A 20614-nucleotide genomic window follows, 5' to 3' on the forward strand; every position below is an offset into this window, starting at 1 on the left:
ACTGCACAGATAACACAGGGCAGGTGCAGGAGCTCGAGATGGCTAAACACTGCCTGTCCTCCACTGTGTTCTTTCCCTTGGGTGTCTGGAAGAGCATTTCCTCCACACTGCTTAGTACTCACTGTGATGGAAAGACCGGATAAGAGCTGAGGTGGAACTGCCGTCTGCCATTTGCAATCTGTGCATCCCTGTCTCCTCTGCTGTAAAAATGGTGCAGTCGGTCGCTAGCTCAACTATGGCAACATGAAACTGCTCACCCACAACCTCCTGAGCTTGCACATGTACGGGGTATGGCCAGGAGTGGCTTCTTGCTGAGCCTGCAGGCCACCGTGGTGGTCCCCATTAACCCCGTGGAGTTCAACCCTGACTTTGTGGCGGATGATCCCCAAAGTGGAACGGGTGGCGCTTGCAGAGGCCATGGACTGCTTAAACCTGGAAATGATTCCCAAAGAACCCTTTTGAGGGCTTTGAGCACGACGGACAGACGTTTTTGAGAACGATGTATCACGTGTTGCTGGAGGTGGATGTGCTGGAGGGCACCCTGCAATGCCCAGAGTCAGGCCGTCTTTTCCCCATCAGTGACGGGATGCCCAACGTGCTGCTGAGTGACTGAGAAGTAATCGTGCTATAGCTGCCACTTTAGTGTTTTGTTGCCTGTGTGTGTCTTTCTTTTTGCATAGCCTGTTAACTAGTTCTACTTGTGTGACCTCCAATCTCCATGCAATGACACACCAAGTACAGTGTTCTTGAGCTCCATAATATATATATTTTTTCTCATTAAAGGTTCAAAAAAAGAAAAACCCCCCAAACCCCATAAGGCTTGCAGCCTGAAATTCTGCCTTCTTTCTCTACAGTATTACAGCTTCTGCTAAATAATGGTTCCTGGCCCAGAAACATACTTTCTCATGCAGCAGTGTCACAAGTCTCACTTTTTTAGTCCTTTAAAAAATTACATTGTGGAGCCAGGCAGGGTGGTGCATTCCTTGAATCTCAGCACTTCAGAGGCAGGAGGATCTCTGTGAGTTCAAGGCCAGCCTGGCCTATACAGCAAGTTCTAGGCTAGCTGGTGCTATAGGGAAACCCTGTCTCAAAAAGAATCCTCCCCACAAAAAAATTACATTACATTGTGCTATAGGTGCAGATAAGATGCTGATTGATTGATTGATGTACTTATTTATTGTATTGCAAATTGAACTCAAGACTTCCTGTGGTAGGCAAGCACTTTACCACTGAGCTACATTTCTGGCACCATTTCTTGTTCTAAGAAAATATGTTGTAGGGCTGGAGAGATGGCTCAGCGGTTAAGAGCACTGGTTGCTCCTGCAGAGGACCCGGGTTCAATTCCCAGCACTCACATGGCAGCTAACAACTATCCTTAACTCCAGTTCCAGGGGATCTGACGCCCTCTTCTGACCTCCATGGGCATTGCATGACGTGGGTGCACTTATACACATGCAGGCTATACACTCATACACATAAAATAAAAATAATTTTAAAAAAAGAAAATATATTGTGTAGCCAAGCATGGTGGCACACACCTTTGACCCCAGCACTTGGGAGGCAGAGGCAGGTGGATCTCTGTGAGTTCAAGGCCAGCCTGGTCTACATAGTGAGTTTCAGGCCAAGAAAGAAAGAAAGAAGGAAGGAAGGAAGGAAGGAAAGAAAAAGAAAGAAGAGAAAAAAAATGAAAGGAAGAAGGAAAGGAAAGGAAGAAGAAGAGGAGGCTGGGGAACTGACTCAATCAGTAATCAATAGCGTGCTTGCCTTGCAAACATAAGATCCTAAGTTTACTCCCTCAAACCCACTTAAACATACCAGACATGGTTGCATGATCTTTAATCCCAGAGTTGGAGAGGAAGAGACAGGAGATCCTTGAGGCTCATTTTCTTCAGTCAGCCAATCTAGTCTAATTGGTGAGTTCCAACCCAAGGCCAATGAGCGATCTTGCCTCAAAGGATATAATGGTGTTCTTGAGGATGACATGTGATAGTGTTCCTGAGGATGACATTCAAGGAAGAGAAAATTGTTTCATTTCAATGTAACAGTCCTTTGCTTAGAATTATTTAGTGATTAATACTAATTAGATATTCTGTAGATGTTTAATGTTTAATTCTAGATGTTCATCTTGGGTACTTTGAATGAGTGTAAGTCAAAGTCAACTTCTGTTCTGATTAAATTGTCCTCTTTTTGTGTGACTGATTCAGTCAGTCATGGAATAGTTCAGTTGTGTTCCTTTAAACTTCAAGCCTAAAAATCAGTCTGTGGGTATAAAAAAACAAGGCATGCATAATATTGCTGCAAAATGCTGTTTGTGAACTCAATTAAAAGGAACTTTTGTTGAGACAAAAACTGGAATCCTGTGAAAAATTCTTAGATTCTTGCTTTCCCTCCCCCATCCCTTCATTCTTATTTTCTAATAAATCTTATTCAGTCTGGAGATCTACTGGGAAATTTCACTTTTAGTTTGGGGAAATGTCAGTTTGGCCATGATGGGAATATCAGAATATTTAAGCAAAGCAAAAAAAAAAAAAAATCTCTTCTCTCACAAGTATTAAAAATAGCCACAGGGTATTTTTCCCTCCAAATTCTGTAAAAGGGAAAAATTCACCTTTGGACTGAAGTTAATCGGGGGGGGGGTGCTTTCCAAAGAGGCAAATCTTTTTAGAAAATTAGAAGAAACAAGATTTGAAACTGAGGTGGCAATCACTGAGCAGAAGCAGTGGGCCAGAAATAAACAGTCTTCCATTTAGTGGCAGAAAGGGGAGAGAATCCCTCTACTCCCTAAAACTTCATGGGAGCCTGGCCTCTCTAGAGCTGCTTACTCTACAGTGGGTCTTAGTCTATCCTCAGCCAAGTGAACTGAAATTCAGATTTACTGTCAGGTCAGTGCTCAGTCTACAAAAGGGGAGTGCCAACAGAACCAACCATCTCTCCATGGCCCCATCTCCCTGGTATCCGGGGCTCTGCCTATCAGCTCCTAGAAGCCTCTACTCTGCTCAGGGAAAAGCTAGTCCTTTGTCCCTCTCTGCCCTAAATGTTTCCTTTTTGTTTCCTCCAGACCCCTTTCCTCCATTACTCACTACTGCCCTGGTTCTTCCAGTAGCTAACCAAGGAGAGGAAAAGAGGCAGACGGATAGGATATTCTCATTTTCCAGACAGCAAATTCAGAGAAAATTCTGAGCCCCACTTGACTTTAAATATGTGACAACAGTCAAATGAGGCTTAGTTCATTCCTTTTCATTTACAGGTGCCTAAGAATGGTAGGTTGTAGCCAGGACTTTAACAGAAAAATCAACAAGTCAAAATATAAGCAGCAGATATAACCACATTTAATATTTTTTTTCCTGGATGGATATGGTGGTACATACACCTTTAGTCACAGGACTTGGGGGGGCAGGGGCAGGTGGATTTCTGTAAGTTTGAGGCCAGCTTGGTCTACACAGTAAGTTCCAGGCTACTCAAGGCCACATAGTGATATCCTCTCTCTCTCTCTCTCTCTCTCTCTCTCTCTCTCTCTCTCCTATCTATCTTTTACAGACACAGCACATACAAACTTGCGTGCGTGCATGCACCTGCCTGCCTGCCTGCAGAGGCCAGAAGAGGGCATCAGCTCCCCTGGAGCTAGAAGTACAGGTGGTTGTGAACCACCCAACATGGGTGCTGGGAACTGAACTCAGGTCTTCTGCAGAGATCAGAAGAGCTTCAGATTCCCTGGAGCTGGAGTTACACATGGCTGTTAGCCACCATGTGGATGCTAGGTATTGAACCCAGGTCCTCTGCAAAAGTAGCCAGTGCTCTAACTGCTGAGCCATCTCTCCAGCTCTTATTTCCTCATCTACAGAATGGGATAATAGTATCTGTCTTCTAAATGTAAATGATTATGGCTAATGTCTACAAGTTGCTTAGCCAGGTTCCTGGAGTGCAGTGAGTCCTGAGAAAATGTCGCATGCCAACTGTTTGAGAATCTGAGGGTGCAAGTCCTGCATTCTGTGGTAAAGTGAGTGCATATTTAGAGTTTCATAAATATCATTGCAAGTTTGCTTTTGTTTCATCTCTTGTTTCTGGTCAAACAAAAGAGTTGAAACCAGATGGGCTATGACACAATTACAAGTTTTCCAGTTACTTTTGGGCAGGTACCTAATGGGAGGACATGGGTAGGAGTCCCAAACACTGTTCTCATGGGTAATACCTGAAAGCAAAGCTTATGTATTTGAAGTTTCAGAATAAATAACAAAGCAGAAGTCCTGACCATATCCACAGAAAGTGTTCTTTAAGGCCTCCAAGGAGCTTTTGACCTTTGCTTGATGAAGCATGGATTTCATTGGTGGATTTTTTTGTTTTTAAACCATGTTCCCTGCTGAAAGCTAATCCTATTTATGGTGAGCACTGTTTTTTCAATTAGGTTTATTTTCATTTTTCCCATAGGCCATATGAGCTGAGAACGTCCAAAAGTTTATTTTTCTTCCCTTTACTTCTTATGATGGTTTTAAAACAAAACACAAAGCATTATCTATGGGATTTCTTTTGAAATACTGTTAAGTCCGAAATGATTTTTTTTTTTCCACACCGTGTCCTAAGAGCTAAAATTCGTTTCAAGGTGTAATCATAAGTCCATTTTCGTAGCAAATTTTCAGAGCAAGGATCGTATCCACCTTGCCAACTTTATAAAACGTCTTGTTCAAACTGGTACTTAGCAAGACACACTTTACAAATGAGTATCTGTTTGAGACTGCTTTTTCTAGAAATTTTGTGCTGAAAATTCGAAAACAATGTTTCAGATTCCAAGCTTAACATTAGTAACGTATTATCTGCATGAGATCCCTGATTTGGGGGAACGGGTGTTGAACTCATCAACAAAGCACACATCACTGTTCTAATAATTTAGTAATGAGAAAGTACGTCTCTGCTGAGAACACTCCCGCGTTGTGGCGCGCCCCCCTTGGTCGGGCCAACAGTGGGGGGAGGGAGGTTTCCACATCCCTAGGGGATGGGTTGCTCTGGTCTGGGCACCCTGCGGGCTAGGAGGGTGCGTGCAGATGCAGAGGGGCCCTGTCACCCGACAGGCAGCAGTGGGAGGGTCTGGCTCGCTGCCGGCGCTGAGGTGCGGGGCGCTGGACCAAGCCAGCCCTGCTCCACCCTCTGCATGCGTAGCCTACCGGAAGGCTTGGGAGAACCTGCCTGGCCGCCCCCAGCTCCTCCCTCCCGACACCCCTCTTCGGCCTCCCTCTCTCCCCTCCCCCACCCAGGCTCCACTCCTCTCTCCTCCCTGCACCTCTTCTCCCTGCCTCTCTCGGGCTGGTCTCCCTTCTTCCTCCCGGTCTTTCCGGCTGCTCCTCCATCCTTTCCTGTTCCTCCGTGCCCCTTCTTCCTTCATTTCTCCGGGTACCCCTTCCTCCTTTCTTCTCCTCTCCTGCAGCCCTCCATCCTTTCTTGCTCCCGTGTCCCTTCTCCTGGCTGCTTGCCTCTTCCAGGTTCCCTTCCTGCTTCCTCCTCTCCTTCTTTGGGTTTGTGGTTCTCCCTCGCTGTTGCTACAGAGTCGCCGGGGGCTTATGGCAGCCCGGCGGGAGCTGCCCTGCCGCCCCCCCGCCCCCGACTGAGCCGAGACTCTAGCGTAGACTGGGGGCCTCGCCCTTAGGGAGGGGTATGGGAACAAAGCGCGTCCTACCCCACCCCGCCAGGGTTCCCGGAGACCTGCAGGCGCCCCAGACACCGAGAATCTGACGCTTCCAACCTCAGCGGGCAGGACCCCTGGGGCCAAGGTGACAGCTGCGCCACCGAGCTACCTTCCCGGTCCCCGGAAAATCACTCTCACTAGCTCCATCCCGGAGGTGTCACGGGGCCGGCAGCCAGCCAGATGGCTCCATTTAACAGGACTGTCCCCTTTTGTTGGGGGCCCAGGCCAATTTACATAGGAAAATGGGGTTTGTGTCCCCAATTCAGTGCAGTGCACCGACAGCTGGTGGCCCTGTCATTGTGTAAGGACCCCACAGCGTGTTGGTTAAAGTGGCTTTATGTGTGCACATGTGTGAGTGTGAATAGCAATTGATTGGGAACCATATCTCCCAGGTCTTGCTCCCAGGTTGGAAATACTAAGCGTTAGCATAGGGACTTTATCAGAATTTGGTGCAGAATAAGCTCCTAGGACCTCTGATGTCTATTACAGACCCCGTGGCTTATTTGTTTAGGTCTGAAGAGGGTTTTGAAATCTTTCCTATTTACAGCTTGTTCCTTGCTTGCAAAAGTTGTGAGACTAAACATAAAACGACTTAAGGAGGACTATTTGGACTTTTAAAAAAGTTATTGATGAAAGATCTAATCAAATTGCTTGTCTTCAGCTCTTCTGACTCAGTTGGTTTCTGTTCAGAGATAGAGGCTGTAACAAACTGAAAGTTATCCTTTGTTTGGGTTGGAATCAGTAGCTTAAACGTGTGTACTTAAGTGGTAGAATGGTAAGACAGAGGAATTTATACTCTTATTTTGCCTGGAAGGAATTTGAATCACAAGAGATGAAGCAATTTTCCCAAGTTTACACAGCTCTGAGGGACAAGAACTCAGTGGTCTGAATTCATAAAAGATGGGGGCTGAGCTAGGTGAGCACTCCTGTAATCCCCGCATTTGGGAAGCTGAGGCAGGAGGATCACAAGTTTGAGACCATCTTGGGCTACAGAGACTGTCTCAAAAGCAAACAAACAAAACCCAAAAACCTAAACAAGCAAACAAAAAAGATGAAGGAAAGGAAAGCTTGTAAAGAGTATGTTTAGGACGCCTTGAAATACCTTAATCTGGCACTCTCGAACTTTCCACCAGTGTGCTGGAGCCACCAACAGGTACCTTCCTAGAAAACAAACCAACTGGGTTAGATGACTTTTCCCTTTTAGTCTTTGTACATTTATCATGGCTTCCAATTGATTTCTATTGGCTAAACCCTCTGCCTTTAAACCCTAAATGAGTTTATGATTATTTAGAAAGAATGCCTTTAATTCACTATAGCTTTGTATATGAAGAAGAAAATGGCTAGTTCAGTAATCTGCCTTAGAACCAATTGAGCTACTACACTTGTCTAGAATTTTGTATAGGAACCATTTCCATCACAGCAATCATTTTGTGACAAAATGACTTGGAGCCCTCTTGGTACCCTCTTTTATATGGAAAGACATATTGACTTCTATGGAGGCAAAAGGTTGGGTGATTCATTTGGAAGGGTTTCAATCCCTACAAAACACTAACTGCCTTTATAAGGATTTAAAAGAGTCTTTGAGCCGGGCGTGGTGGAGCATGCCTTTAATCCCAGCACTTGGGAGGCAGAGGCAGGCGACTCTCTCTGAGTTCAAGGTCAGCCTGATCTACATAGTGAGTTTCAGGACAGCTGGGGCTACAGGGAGACCTTGTCTCAAAAAGACCCCCCCCAAAAAAAAAGTCTTTGAAAGATACTCTTTACATCAGGAATTGTGATGGAGGAATTCTATTGAATAACCTTCCAACTGATTTCTATTGGCTAAACCCTCTGCCTTTAAACCCTAAATGAGTTTATGATTATTTAGAAAGAATGCCTTTAATTCACTATAGCTTTGTATATTAAGAAGAAAATCTGAGGGACTGGCGAGATGGCTCAGCAGTTAAGAGAACTTGCTGCTCTTACAGAGGACTGGAGTTTGGTTCCCAGCATTCTTGCTGGGCAGTGAAGGACAGTTCTCTGCCTTTCACTCCAGTTGACAGGATCCATAAATAAATCTTTCATTAAAAAAAAATTATTTTAAAAAGTTTAAATGTGTGTATGTGTCTGTGGACGTGAGTGCAGTGCCCATGGAGGCCAAAAGAGGGCACTGCATCCCCTGGAGCTAGAGTTAAAAGTAGCTGTTTTCTGCCTGATGAGGATATGGGGAACCAAACTTGGATCCTCTGCAAGAGCAGCAAGCACTTTTAACAGCTGTCTCCCCAGCCCCATAAATAAATCTTAAAAAAAAAAAAAAAAAAACAGAAAAAAAAACCCCCAAACCAGGAACAGAAGAAAATGTGTGTTCACATACTGCACTTCAGGAGAATGAGCAGGAACACTCAGCCAGATCAGAGCTCAGGATGCACACTGGTCTCTGTTCTGGTTCTCATCCAGAACAAGTTGGCAAATTTTTCTCACCCTCCTATTTGTTTGAACCCATTGTAGTACTAAGATGAGAGTGCCAAGGGGTAGGGATGACAGGTCCTGAAGAGAAGAACCTCTCGGTTCTGAGAGACTGTCTTTAGGAGCACTAAGAATGTATTATATTTTTTAAAAGGAACTGTATACAAGAAAGATACTTGAAATAAGATCCAGAAGGGCTACTGTCATGTAGTATTCTCATCCCGGTAGATTATTTTGGCTTCTCTTTTGTATTTGTATCAGCTAGATACTGAAGTGTAACAAATGACCCCTAAAATGCAGCCTCAAGGCAGTGGTCATTTATTATTACAATCATGCATCTGTGGGGCCACCAGAGGTCAACAATGCTGGACTGAACATACTAGGGGCCTCTGATGATGTTGGTTGGGCTGTGGGTGGAAGATGGGGTTTCCTGCTCTCAGACTGGGTAAGGAAGCTTAGATGGGGTGGTTCTGGCCTGTGTTTTTATACAGAATATTCTTCTCATGTCAATGCAAGACAGTGAGGAAGGCCTTGGAATCACAGAGTTGTCTCATTTCTGTAGACTATTCAGCCAGGAACTTCCGCTTTGTCCCTTTTACCTCATCCACTTGGCCAAAGCATGTCACAAGGCCAGCCAGGCTCAAAGCTCTGCTCACTGCATACAATGTGACCTTTGGACTAGATAGCGGGAGGATGAAGAACTGGAGCCATTGATGCAATAAATCCTAGAAATTGTCAACACCTCGCACATACATTTAACTATGTTTGTTTCTCTTCAGGGTGTGATGTGAGCTCTGTGGCAGGGATTTTTGTTGCTTTGTTTATTGCAGGTACATTATAGATGTTTTAAATGTTGAATCAGCCAGAAAGGTAACTTTAATTAGTTTCACCTATGCATAAGATAAAACTTCTTTAAGATGGAATGTCTTTTAGCTTATCCTAAAGTGATGGTTAAAATTCCTGATGAGTCAGGTGTGGTGGCTTACCTTTGTAATCACAGCATTTAGGAGGCTAAGGTAGGAAGATCAACATGAGTTCAAGGTTGGCCTAGGCTACATAGTAAGTTCGAGCCCAGCTTGCACTACAGAGGCACTGTTTCAAAGCTAAATTTCAAAATGCGTTAACATTTGTCTAGAACATATAAACAGGTCCTATATAAAGTGGTTCTTGCTTGGGTGGAAATTTAGAAGTAGGGAGAAGAAAGCATTTTACTTGTATTTTGTTACCTACTTAGCCTCACAAAGGAGTTTCCTTAAGGCCATGCCTTCAAGGGGGAATTCCTATGCAATCTACTTTTTTATTCCTTTGGAATTTGAATTTGTGCTGCCATTTTTGACTATGACAGATGATGGGGTAGGAGACAAAGTGGGTGTTAATGCTTAGTTACATAAAGGGGAGTTTTGCATATGTCCATACTTAGCAGCAGGCTATTTTGGGACTCCTGTTATAGGAAACTCCATTCTTGAAGGCAGGAGTGTATAAAGTTTCAGCTGCAATTGGTGACGTCCTCAGATGGGGCACCTGGAAGCTAGGTTCCAGGTGGGTGTTATTTTGGGTAAGAAAGCCTGGAAGTTTGGGGCCTGGAGATGTCCTGAATTAATTATAGTTTTATAGCTCTTTCTCAAGTTATAAACATTTCTCAGAAAGACTTCATTTATAAATCTATTTGAACATATTTGCCTTTTTAGCAAGATTCCAAAAAGGGTATAATTCGTTTACACATTGTCCTTGGCCCCCAGGTGCTAGTAATCAGGGTGGTGGGGAGCTGTGTGGGGCATTGTATCACAGTGGGATAGAGGTTGAGGCTGGGGAAAGGTGGGAGAGTCTAGGGGAGAGGTCCCCAGGGACATGAGGAAGCCAAGGACACAGATTAGCTTTGGCAATTGTGCAATGCCTTGCAATGTGTGGAAGTCCTGCGTTCATCCTCTCCTCTCATCTACCTGCAGGTTAGGGCAGTGACTCCTGTCACCCGTATCACTCCTGTGTCAGGCTAAAGGTCAAACCCTCTAAGGGCTGGAAGCTGCACTCACACCTGGCTTCTTGACAAGGAGCAGGCTGGTCTTGGGCAGAGGTGCTTCTAGTCCCTTGGCTGGGGTGAAGATGATTGCCCCACCGTCAGTTAAGGCTAGAAAGGTGGGGGAGCCAAAGAGGAGGTGCCTGGACTTGCCTATTATCACCACATAACTTGACTTATCCTGACTGATACATTTGATTTTTCCAGAGGTCTCAGAAAAAGTTCATCAGGAGAGAGGTTTGGATTGACTGGGAAATGTGTTCTCTGAAAAACAAAGAAACAAATAGACCAGGAGGTTAAAGGAGAAAGAAAAGAAAATCTATAGGGCTGGATGAAGGTGGACACATGTAGCAAGAGTGAAATTAAGGTCTATGATGAAACAGAGAATGAAGAAATCACTCATGTCTTGATTTGAAACCCCCAAATGCTATTTCTTTCTTTTAGAGCACAAATGAGGTTGCAAGGTAATATAATTAAAGACTGTGCCATAATGCTGTGACCCAGCCTCAAGAATTGTGATGGCTCCTAACTGTAGGTCTGGTAACTTTAATATACACAATAAGAAAAAGTGAAAACTGCATCACTTTTTCTGGAGCCAATGTTAAGACAGTTCTCCTCTTTGTGGTTTGCAAATGAGGCTTTGAATATGGCAGTGTTTCTCTTCCTGGTTATGTGTGGGTCCTCTTGTTATTACAAGGTTATGCAGGGCCTATACAATAGGCACCTACAAAATTAGGACTGCAGTTTGAATTTCCAAAGTTAGTAATTTGGCCAACTCATGATTATAGCGAGGGCTCTGGCTGAGCTCAGCCTGGGTTCAGAGTCTGCTTGTGTACACACCTAGTCGGTGACTGTTATAGTTTGAATTGGAAGTGTCCCCCATGGGCTTATGTTTTAAAGCTTATTTTCCAGTTAGGACCATGGAACTTTTGTGAGGAAGAGCCTAGCTGGAAAATGGAGGTCCTTAGGATGAGCCTTTGAGAGTTATTCTGGCCCTACTTCATGCTTTGTTCTCTGCTTCCTGGTCTGCCCTGATGTGAACAGCCTTTGCCACAGCTCCTGCTGTCATGACCTGAGCTGTTCCACCATGCCTCTCCACCATGATGGACTGAAACCCTTTGAAACTGTGAGCCAAAATAAATCTTTCCTCCCTTAAGTTGTTTCTATGATCACAGCAACATGAGAGTAACTGATTTGATGACCATGATTTAAACAGATTTATTAGGTGTCATCAGGGCTGTCATTAGTGATCCGATTCTCTTATCTATACTCATGGTAGGAGATCGTCTCTCTGTCTCCTGGAAGCTAAGTCTTTGATGAGGCTTTCTTTGGGTGATGAAATGTGCTTAGAAGTGCATGTGTTTGAGATTAGGGAGATGGCTCAGCTGGTAAACTGTCTTGTAAGCATGAGGACCTGAGTTCAGTTCCTGGAAACCACATAAAAAGCTGGGTGTGGTGGTGCACACCTGTGATCCCAGTGCAGAGGAAGCAGAGACGAGGAGGATCCCTGAGGCTTGCTGGCATGCCACTCTAGTCAGATTGGTGAGCTCCAGGCCATTGGGAGACTTTGTCTCCAAGGAGATGGACAGCATTTCTGAGGATGACACTTCTGGCCTCCACAGGCACACAAGTACACAGGCACACAAGTACACAGACACAGACACACACAGACACACAGACACACACAGACACACACACACACATACACACGTAAAATAAAGAAGTACCTTGTTCACATCTAAGCTATCTTTAGTAGCCATATAGCAGAGTGTCAAGACAGAGCCTTCACTACCTTAGTTTCCTGGTGATTCAACTGAGTAGAAAGCCCCAGACAACCTGCACAGTACATACAGGAGACACAAGAAATACACCTTTGCTGTGCCTCACCATTGCTGGAATTGTTACTGCCACATAGCTTGATTTATCCTGACTGATATATTTAATTTTCAAGAGGCTCTTGTTTACTTTATTTTGACTTAGGGAGGAGAGTCTTCATTTGTTTCTCTTGCTTCTTTTGTTGAGGGAAGAGGAGGATTTGAGGGGCAGTGACAATAGAAGGAGATGACATGTACCTGTTCTCCATCTAGACCTCAGTCTAGTTTGAAGCCCCAGTAGAGACAGAAGTAGAACCGGAAGCTGGCAGAGCTTTTCCATGGATGATTTTCAGAGATACTTCCCTCTAGGTTTAGGGCCTAACTGACAAATGTATGCCTTGAAATGAGGAGTGAGCCATAATCTCTATCCTTCCCACTAACCTAGCACTTTTAGGGATTTTAGGGATTAGGGGCTTAGGAGGCCCTGGACTTGGCTGCTCTTTCACAGATGCTGTTATTTCCACATACAGGACCAGCAAAGGCAGATAGGACATCCACAAGTGACAGTACAGTCAACAGCACATGGGCAAATTTGTCTCTGGACATGCCTGAGATGTCATTTGGAGGCTCCTGGAAGTAACTGGGGGAATTTAGGGATGATTAGCTGAGGTCCTGGTGTCATACTGATGGTGCTAAGAGCCACAGTCATTTAAAATGAATATTAACATGACCACATGTTAATATAAAGGCTTAGGGAGTGTGGGGATTGCAAGTCACACACGTTTTCAGCTGCTTTGGTTCATCTGGGTCTGAGGCTTATCTGTGACAGGTCGTATTTATTGATCATTCTGATTGGCCACCAGCTTACACTCTGCCATTTTCCCAGGTAGACCCCTGTTATCTGCTAGCATGGATCAGCGTGTATTTTTCTAGAAGTTAAACTGAATATATAAAGTATTAATTTATGGGGGCTGGAGAGATGGCTCAGCGGTTAAGAACACTGACTCTTCTTGCAGAAGACCCAGGTTCATATCCCAGTACCCACATGACCGGTAACAACTGTCTGTAACTCCAGATCCAGGAGATCCAACAGCTTCTTCTGTCCTCCGAGAGCATTGCATGACACGGTGCACTTACATACACCCAGGCAATATACATATACATACAAAATAAAACTAATAAATAAAATATTAAAAAAAATAAATTATTAATTTCTTTTTTTTTTCTTTCTTTCCTTTTTTTGTCTCTTTGAGACAGGGTCTCCCTGTAGCCTCAGCTGGCCTGGAACTTATGTCGACCAGGCTGGCCTCAAATTTGCAGCAATCTTTCTTTTAATCCAGAAGCTGTGGCAGAACGCAGGTCTTATGCACTGATTTTCTTGGTTATAATTCCTGTTGACAGATGAATTTGGGAAGCAGTTTGCCAAACTACTTTGTTCGCTATGTATATCTGTGAAGTAACGCTGACAGACTCTTCAAAGATAAATTTTTTTAACCTGTGGGAGAGGTAGAAAAAGCAGAAATAAAAGCGAAGCCATTATAAAGGCTCTGCTAGCACTGGGATACTAAATGATGTAAAAACAACTAGAGATTATTTTTATTGTAATCAGAGTTCAGTTGGATTGAGGGGAAGGTTTCCATTTCACACCCTGCACTCAGCTGCCATCTCAGGCTTGTTATTTACAGCTTCCATTCATCCTAGGTTATCTGGTCCCTGAAGGGCCCTTCCAGGCTGTTCACCTCCCCTTCTCTGTTTTATCACCTTTGTTCCTGTCTTTAGGCAGCAGCACAGAATTTCCTGGTGACACGTATAGTTGTGACCCCTCTGTGAGAACCCATTAATTTGTCTCCATCTGCTTGGATCAATAGCCATAGCAACAACTGGGCAACATGGTTTTGTGCACGAAATGCCCATCCATCTTCCTCATGAAATACGGCGTGGAAATGTAGGAAAATAGAATTGTTCTGTTCGTACTCAGTGGCAAATTATTTTTGTTGATGTCACACTTCTATCAAATATTAAATTTTAAAATTTATAAAAGCTCTTTCAAATGAGTTGACCAATTTTCTCATGCGCAAATGGTGAATTTCAATTGAATTATTACCCTTTACTTACTGAAGAGGAAATTGAACCCTGCTCAAGGTCATTAGCTGGCCATAGAAATGGGACTAAAACTCAGGATTTTGTACTCCTTGGCCATACCCCCTCTCCTTCATGGGGCATTGTTAAACAAAGGATTATACTTTATATAATATTTTAAGGCTTCAACATTGTTCTTTTACAAAGAATCAAAGAAAAAAGATTCCCACTATAATGTAAAGATTAATTCTTGACTTGCTGTTATATTAGATAAGTCGGTGTCTCTATGAACCACTCTACAAATCCATCCCAAGATCAAGCTGCTGTAAAGAATGAGTAAACAAGTCGATATTCAGGTTCTAATAATTTAGGATAAGAAATGTTCATCAAAGCTGGAGAAATGGCTCAGCAGTTAAGAGCACTACTGGTTGTTCCTGCAGAGGACCCAGGTTCAGTTCCCAGCACCCACATGGCAGTTAACAACTGTCCAGAACTCCAGTTCCAGGGGATCCAATGTCCTCTTCTGGTCTCCGTGAGCACTGCACAACACAGATGGACTCAGACACATGCAGGCATTAAATAAATAAAAATAAATTTTAAAAATGTTAAAAAAGCAATGTTAACCTAAAGAAAAGTGGGGCTGACAAGATGGTTTGATTAATAAAGGCGTTTGCCAGCAAATTTGATGACTTGAATTTGATTCCTCAGAACCCATGTGATGGAGAGAACCAATGCCTGACAGTTTATCCTTTGATCTCCACACACACACACACACACATATACACACAAATAATAAATAAATAAATGGACAAATGTTAAAAAAAAAAAAAAGAGGGCTGGAGAGATGGCTCAGTGGTTAAGAACACTGGTTGTTCTTACAGAAAACCTGAGTTCGAATCCCAGCACCCACATGGCAGCTAACAACTGTAACTCCAGTCCCAGGGGATCTGACAACCCCTTCCGACCTCCAGGGGAATTGCACAACACGGGTGCACTTACCTACATGCAGGCAACACACTCATACACATAAAATAAAAATAATAAATAAATGAAAAGTAACTAGCTGGGTGTGGTGGCACCTACCTGTAACCCAGCACCGGAGAGGCTGAAGCAGGAGTATCATGAGTTCAAGGCCAGCTCAGGCTACATATTGAGTCCCAGGCCAGTCTTAGCTACATAAAGAGACTGACTTAAAAAGAAAAGCAAATAAATAGTTGTCCATATATTACTTAATCCAAACACTTTGTTATGAATTTCAAAGACAGTAATGGTCAAATATTAGTGACCATCTGCTGAGAGTCTGGTTTGGGGCTAGGCAAGATGCCCACTCACTTTTGCTTAATACTCCTAATAGCCCAGGGTATCAGCACAGTTTTGGCCCATTTTACCAATGAGGAATTGAGGCTTAGAGAGCTCCTGGGGCTCATCCAGATTTGACAGCAGCCAGACAGCAAGACTCATAGCTATACCATTGACTTCATTCTCATACATGCAGAAATCTCATTTCATGAAAAAAAACTCCCATGCATTAAAAAAAAAAAAATTACCCAACTCAGAAATGAGCTAAGGAAGGCATGACCCATCCAGCAAATTTAAGCTCTGCTTGTTGGAATCTGGCTTCTGTGGAGACTGGTTAATCTCGCCAATTTTCTAGAAAATTAATTTGCGTTGCAGCAGAGCTTTGGGACCATGTGCAGTAAATGTTACAACTAAGCTAAATCCTGGAGCCAGGCACAGACTGTACCGTTTAAAAGGGGGAGAACAGTAAATTAAGATAAAGCAACATGAAACAGTTTTCATTTAAAGAAAAGCTAGCTGTGTCATATATCATTTTTTTCTAGCTACAAGGTCTTGACCCTTCAGGGATGCTGAGAGGACTCACTGGATTGATTGAGGAAAGGGAAACCAGCAACTTTAAAAACTCCTGGCAGATTAGATGGCATTGGGATGCCTGGCCATGGCTTCCTGCTGCCACAATGAGATTCATTAAAGAAACTCTTAACTTAATTAAAGCCGCTCACCAGCATCCTCCCCTCCAGATGCTAATAAGCCACCGAGGCACATTGGCAATGTGGCTGTGGGTAGCCAGTGGAAACATTTTTATTAAGCAGGATTACAGAAATACTTGATAGTCTTTGAACCCAAATTGACTACAATAGCTGGCTGATTGATGGCTTCTTCTATCAGGACCTGCGATGCTCTTGGAATACAGAGTGCCTGAGTGTAGATGGGCTGTCCTTGTGTTCATGCACTGGTGTTATTTCCTGTCTTATGTTTGTGATGAGAGTCAGCCTCAGGAGTGGTAGCTGGGAGGAGCCTTTGGCTCAGAGACTGACAGACCCTGGTTGGATGGTGGGCTTTTCTGGGCTGCTTACCAGAATATCTTCTGCTTCTGGATAGAGCAGTAGTCCTTCCTGTGGACATGCTGGATTATGGAAAATGGCAGAAAACAAAATTGTCTTTGTCAAATGAAAACAAACTTCTGTTAGCAAGTCAGAGCCTGGGCCCTGGCAGGCCTAACAAGTTAGGCTCAGCCCCTGCCCCCCATCCTCAACAGTCCAGTTAAACAGACAAGTAATAGTGACAGACAGAGGAAGGAGATTTATTCAATGTGGTCACATTGGGAAGAGGAACAAAGAGGCTCAGTAACATCCTGCCCTTCAGTCTGTCTTCAGGGTCCTGACAAGAGGTTCAGGTTTAAATAGAGGGCAAGAGCTATGCATAACTAAGCAGTCTCGGTCAAGGTGTGGTCCCTCCCATCATCACACGGGCTCTAGTCTCTCTTGCAAGGTGGTCTGACAAGTCGGAACTGTGTGAAATCTCTTTGGAGACAAGCTCCTTCTCTGGCTGGCACCTCCTGCCCCAGCCTTTTCCTTCTGCCAGCATGAACTCCTGGGGAAATTCCAATTTCTTGGGGTCTATTGTCTAATAGTTTGATAGATGCAGGGAAGGGCAAAAGAGTCTTTAGAACATCTTCATTCTAGGACTGCTACATTTCCAGTTCTGTTTTACTTTGTAGATATCCATTGAAACACTTGAAAACCCCATCTGTTTGATGGGCTACTAAGTAACAGGGTTCCTTCTTGCTGAAAGGGTGGGCCTTGCACCTGAAAGAGGACAGCATAGGCCTTAGGACTTGTATTTTGCCTCTTAAATACTGAAGGGAAGTTTTGAGTGTCCTCTTCCATCACCTAAATCCCAGGACATAGAAATGTCATTATGATCAAAAGGTATTCATTTGTTTGAATTTATTAGATCCTAAGTTCCTAAAAATCAAGAACTTCTTAATTATACTCTGAGCTTCTAACTTAGTGGTGAACTCAGAATTAGAAATGTTAGTAATATTTTGGAAGAGTCAGTAGTAGATGGAGTTTAAAAGTGATTTTAGAATGCTGGTTGTGGTGGCACATGCCTTTAATCCCAGCACTTGGGAGGCAGAGGCAGGTGGATCTTTGTAAATTTGAGACCAGCCTGGTCTGCATAATGAGTTCTAGGCTAGCTGGGGCTACAGGGAGACCCTGACTCAAAAAGACCAAAAAAAAAAAAAAGTGATTTTAGGATGGAGGCCACTTTCCCACTTTCTTTGAGGATGCTGTGGGCAGGATTCTTTTGCTGGAAAGTATTCTTTCTTAGGGACCAAATGGACCAGGGTGTATACCACGGGGAAGGAAATATATAGCAGGCATCTTTGCTTTCTTTGCTCCAGGTTTTTGGAGGACAAGAGGCTCTGGTAGTTTTTAAATTGTCCCGAAGCTGATGAAAGGTTGAAACTCTAATTCAGTGTTCTCAATCTTTATTGAACCTCAGAATTCACTGGGAGTATTTAAAACCAAACCAGACTAGATCAAACCAGATCAAACCAGACCAAACAGACCAGACAAACAAGAACAAACACAGAACAACCAGACCACACTAAACCAAACCAGAAAAAACCAAACCAAAACATAATAAAAAACATCGACCAAGCTAGACCAGGCTAGGCCAGATCAAATCAAACCCAACAGACTAGGCCAAACTAGACTAGACTAGACCAAACCAGACCAGACCAGATCAGACCAAAACAACAAAACAGGCTAGACAAGATCAAACCAAACCAGACTAGAACAGATTAGGCCAAAACATACTAAACAAGATCAGACTAAACCAAAACAGACCAAGCTAGACCAGACCAGATTAAACCAAACCAAAAGAGAGTAGACCAAGCTAAAACGAAGCCAAACCAAACAGGCAAACCACACCAACAACGAGTTTCCCACCTGTTACGTTGTGGATCCTAAATGTCTCATACAGGTCCTGAAGAGCCAGAATGCTCTGACTCCATTTTGGCTAGCTTCATATGTAAAAGCTGTGGCCCTCAGCTGGTAGTGGAACTCTTAGGAGGCAGGACCTACTGAAAGGAAGTTGTGTCACTGGGGTGATTGCCCTTGAAGGGAATGTTGGGGTCTTTCCTGGTTGTTCATGCAGTGTCCGTCATGATCTCTACTCCACCACAGGTCTCCAAACAATAGAACCAATGAATCATGGACTCAAACCTCTGAAATTGTGAGCCAAAATAAACCTTTTTTCATCTAAGTTGTTTCTGTGAGGTATTTATCACAGTGATAGGAAGCTAGCTAACAGAGCACCAGATTAAACGATTAAACGTAGGAGTAGCCATGCTACAGGAATGTGTATTTTTTTAAAAAAAAATTTGAGACAAGGTGTCATGTATCCCAGGCTGGTCTCAAACTTATTATGTAATTGAGGATAACTCTGATCTTCTTTTGCCTCTACCTTCCAAGTGCTAAGATTATAGGCTTGCACATGTGCTGAGAACTGAACCCAGGGCTTTGTGCATGCTAAACAAGCTCTCTCCCAATTGTGCAATGTCCAATGTGTGGTAGATTGGGGGCTACATCTCCAGATGGGTGGTACTGTATCTGAATTAGTTGTGAAAATAAAAAATATGGTAAATACTATGCTCATTTCCAGAGGTGGGACTCAGGGGTCCTGGCTGGGGCTCCCATTTCTGTGTTGATATAGAGTTTGGAGGAATATCAGGGCTGGAATGAGCCTTTGCTCGTACCTGAGCAAAGAGCAACCCAGGGCCTTGTTAAGAGCATACTTCCTGGGTCCTCCCCAAATCTATGAATCAGATTCCCTAGGAGACAGGCACAGGAGTCTGTAGTTTAAAAAATGCCCCAGGCCAGGTGCAGTGACACACACCTGTAGTTCCAGCTGTTGGAAAGGCTGAGGCAGAAGATTGACCAATTGAGCCCAGGAGTTAAGAGAACAGCTTGAACAACATTGCAAAGCTTGGTCCCCAAAGTGAAATTGTTTCAGGTAATTGTGATCAGCAAGATGCTGTGGCCTCCAGGCCAGCAGCATTTATATCACCTGGGAACTGGTTAGAAATATACATTCTTGCGCCCCATGCCAGACCATTTAATCATATACCTTGGGGGTGGGGGCCCAGCAAGCTGTTACCTAACAAGATCTGTGAGTGATCTGGTATGGGCTCTAGCCCAATAACCACTGCTCTAGTTCTCTGCTTCTCAAAGTGTGGAGGGGGTGGGGTAGACAACCCACATTGCCCTCACCTGGGAGCTTGTTAAAGATGCAGATGCTCACAGGGTAAGATGGTACCATACCTGTAATTCCAGCTACTCTGAGGAAGAAGGATTGCTAGTTTAAGGCCAACTTGAGCTACATAGTAAAGTTACACTTTTAGGCCTCATCCCAGCACTAAGGAGTTAGAATTTTTGTGTTGTTGTCTGTTTGTTTGAAACAAGGTCTCATACTATATGGCTGGCCTGTAATTTGCTACGTAGCCCAGGCTGGCTTCTAACGCACTGTAATCCTTCTGTCTCAGGCTCCTGAGTGCTGGGAGTCAGAAATTATATTTTTATAAGATTCCTAAGTGATTTCTCTGCATATTAAAGTTTGGAAAGACCGAAAAAAAAAAAGAATAGAAATGGAACTATGAAGCAAGTCTCTGGGAACTATCCCACTAAGCCCCGCCCCCCCAACCCCCAGCATTGTGCTATTAATTAAGCCAGAATGAGGATTCAAATATTCAGTGTTTTTGCGGGGGGCGCGGGGGGTTGGTCTTTTTGAGACAGGGTCTCCCTGTAGTCCCAGCTGGCCTGGAACTCATTACGTAGACCAGGCTGGCCTTGAACTCACAGAGATCCGCCTGGCTCTGCCTCCCAAGTGCTGGGATGAAAGACGTGTACCACCATGCCGGGCAGCTTTTTGTTTTGTTTTGTTTTGTTTTTTGTAAAGTTCTAACCACAGTCCTGACCCACTTTCTCTTTCATAAGTTAATGTATAGTTTGTCAAATTCTTTTTCTCCAGAACTTGACTTTACTCCTTTGAAATATAAATTCAAAATACAAATTCCTTTGAATTGTAAACACACACACACACACACACACATGCACAAGCACACAGGAACGCATGCTTACACGTATGTATTGGATTAATCAGGGTACTTCAGAAAACTCAACAGACTGCCTAAGTAGCAAGAGTTGCTAATGCAGTTTGAGTCTGAAGGCAGAATTCCTTCCTGTCTGGGAAACTGCTCAGTCTTTGCTCTTAAAGCCTTAA

At 43.7% G+C, this 20614-nt stretch overlaps 1 pseudogene; it reads left to right on the forward strand.

Annotated features, from left to right (window-relative positions):
- The first annotated feature begins 243 nt into the window (after window positions 1-243).
- On the forward strand, window positions 244-613 carry LOC103727951 (annotated as a pseudogene).
- Window positions 614-20614: the final 20001 nt, after the last annotated feature.

The sequence above is a fragment of the Nannospalax galili genome, unplaced genomic scaffold (genome assembly GCF_000622305.1).
Source record: "Nannospalax galili isolate Female #2095 unplaced genomic scaffold, S.galili_v1.0 scaffold829, whole genome shotgun sequence".
NCBI classification, from domain to species: domain Eukaryota; kingdom Metazoa; phylum Chordata; class Mammalia; order Rodentia; family Spalacidae; genus Nannospalax; species Nannospalax galili.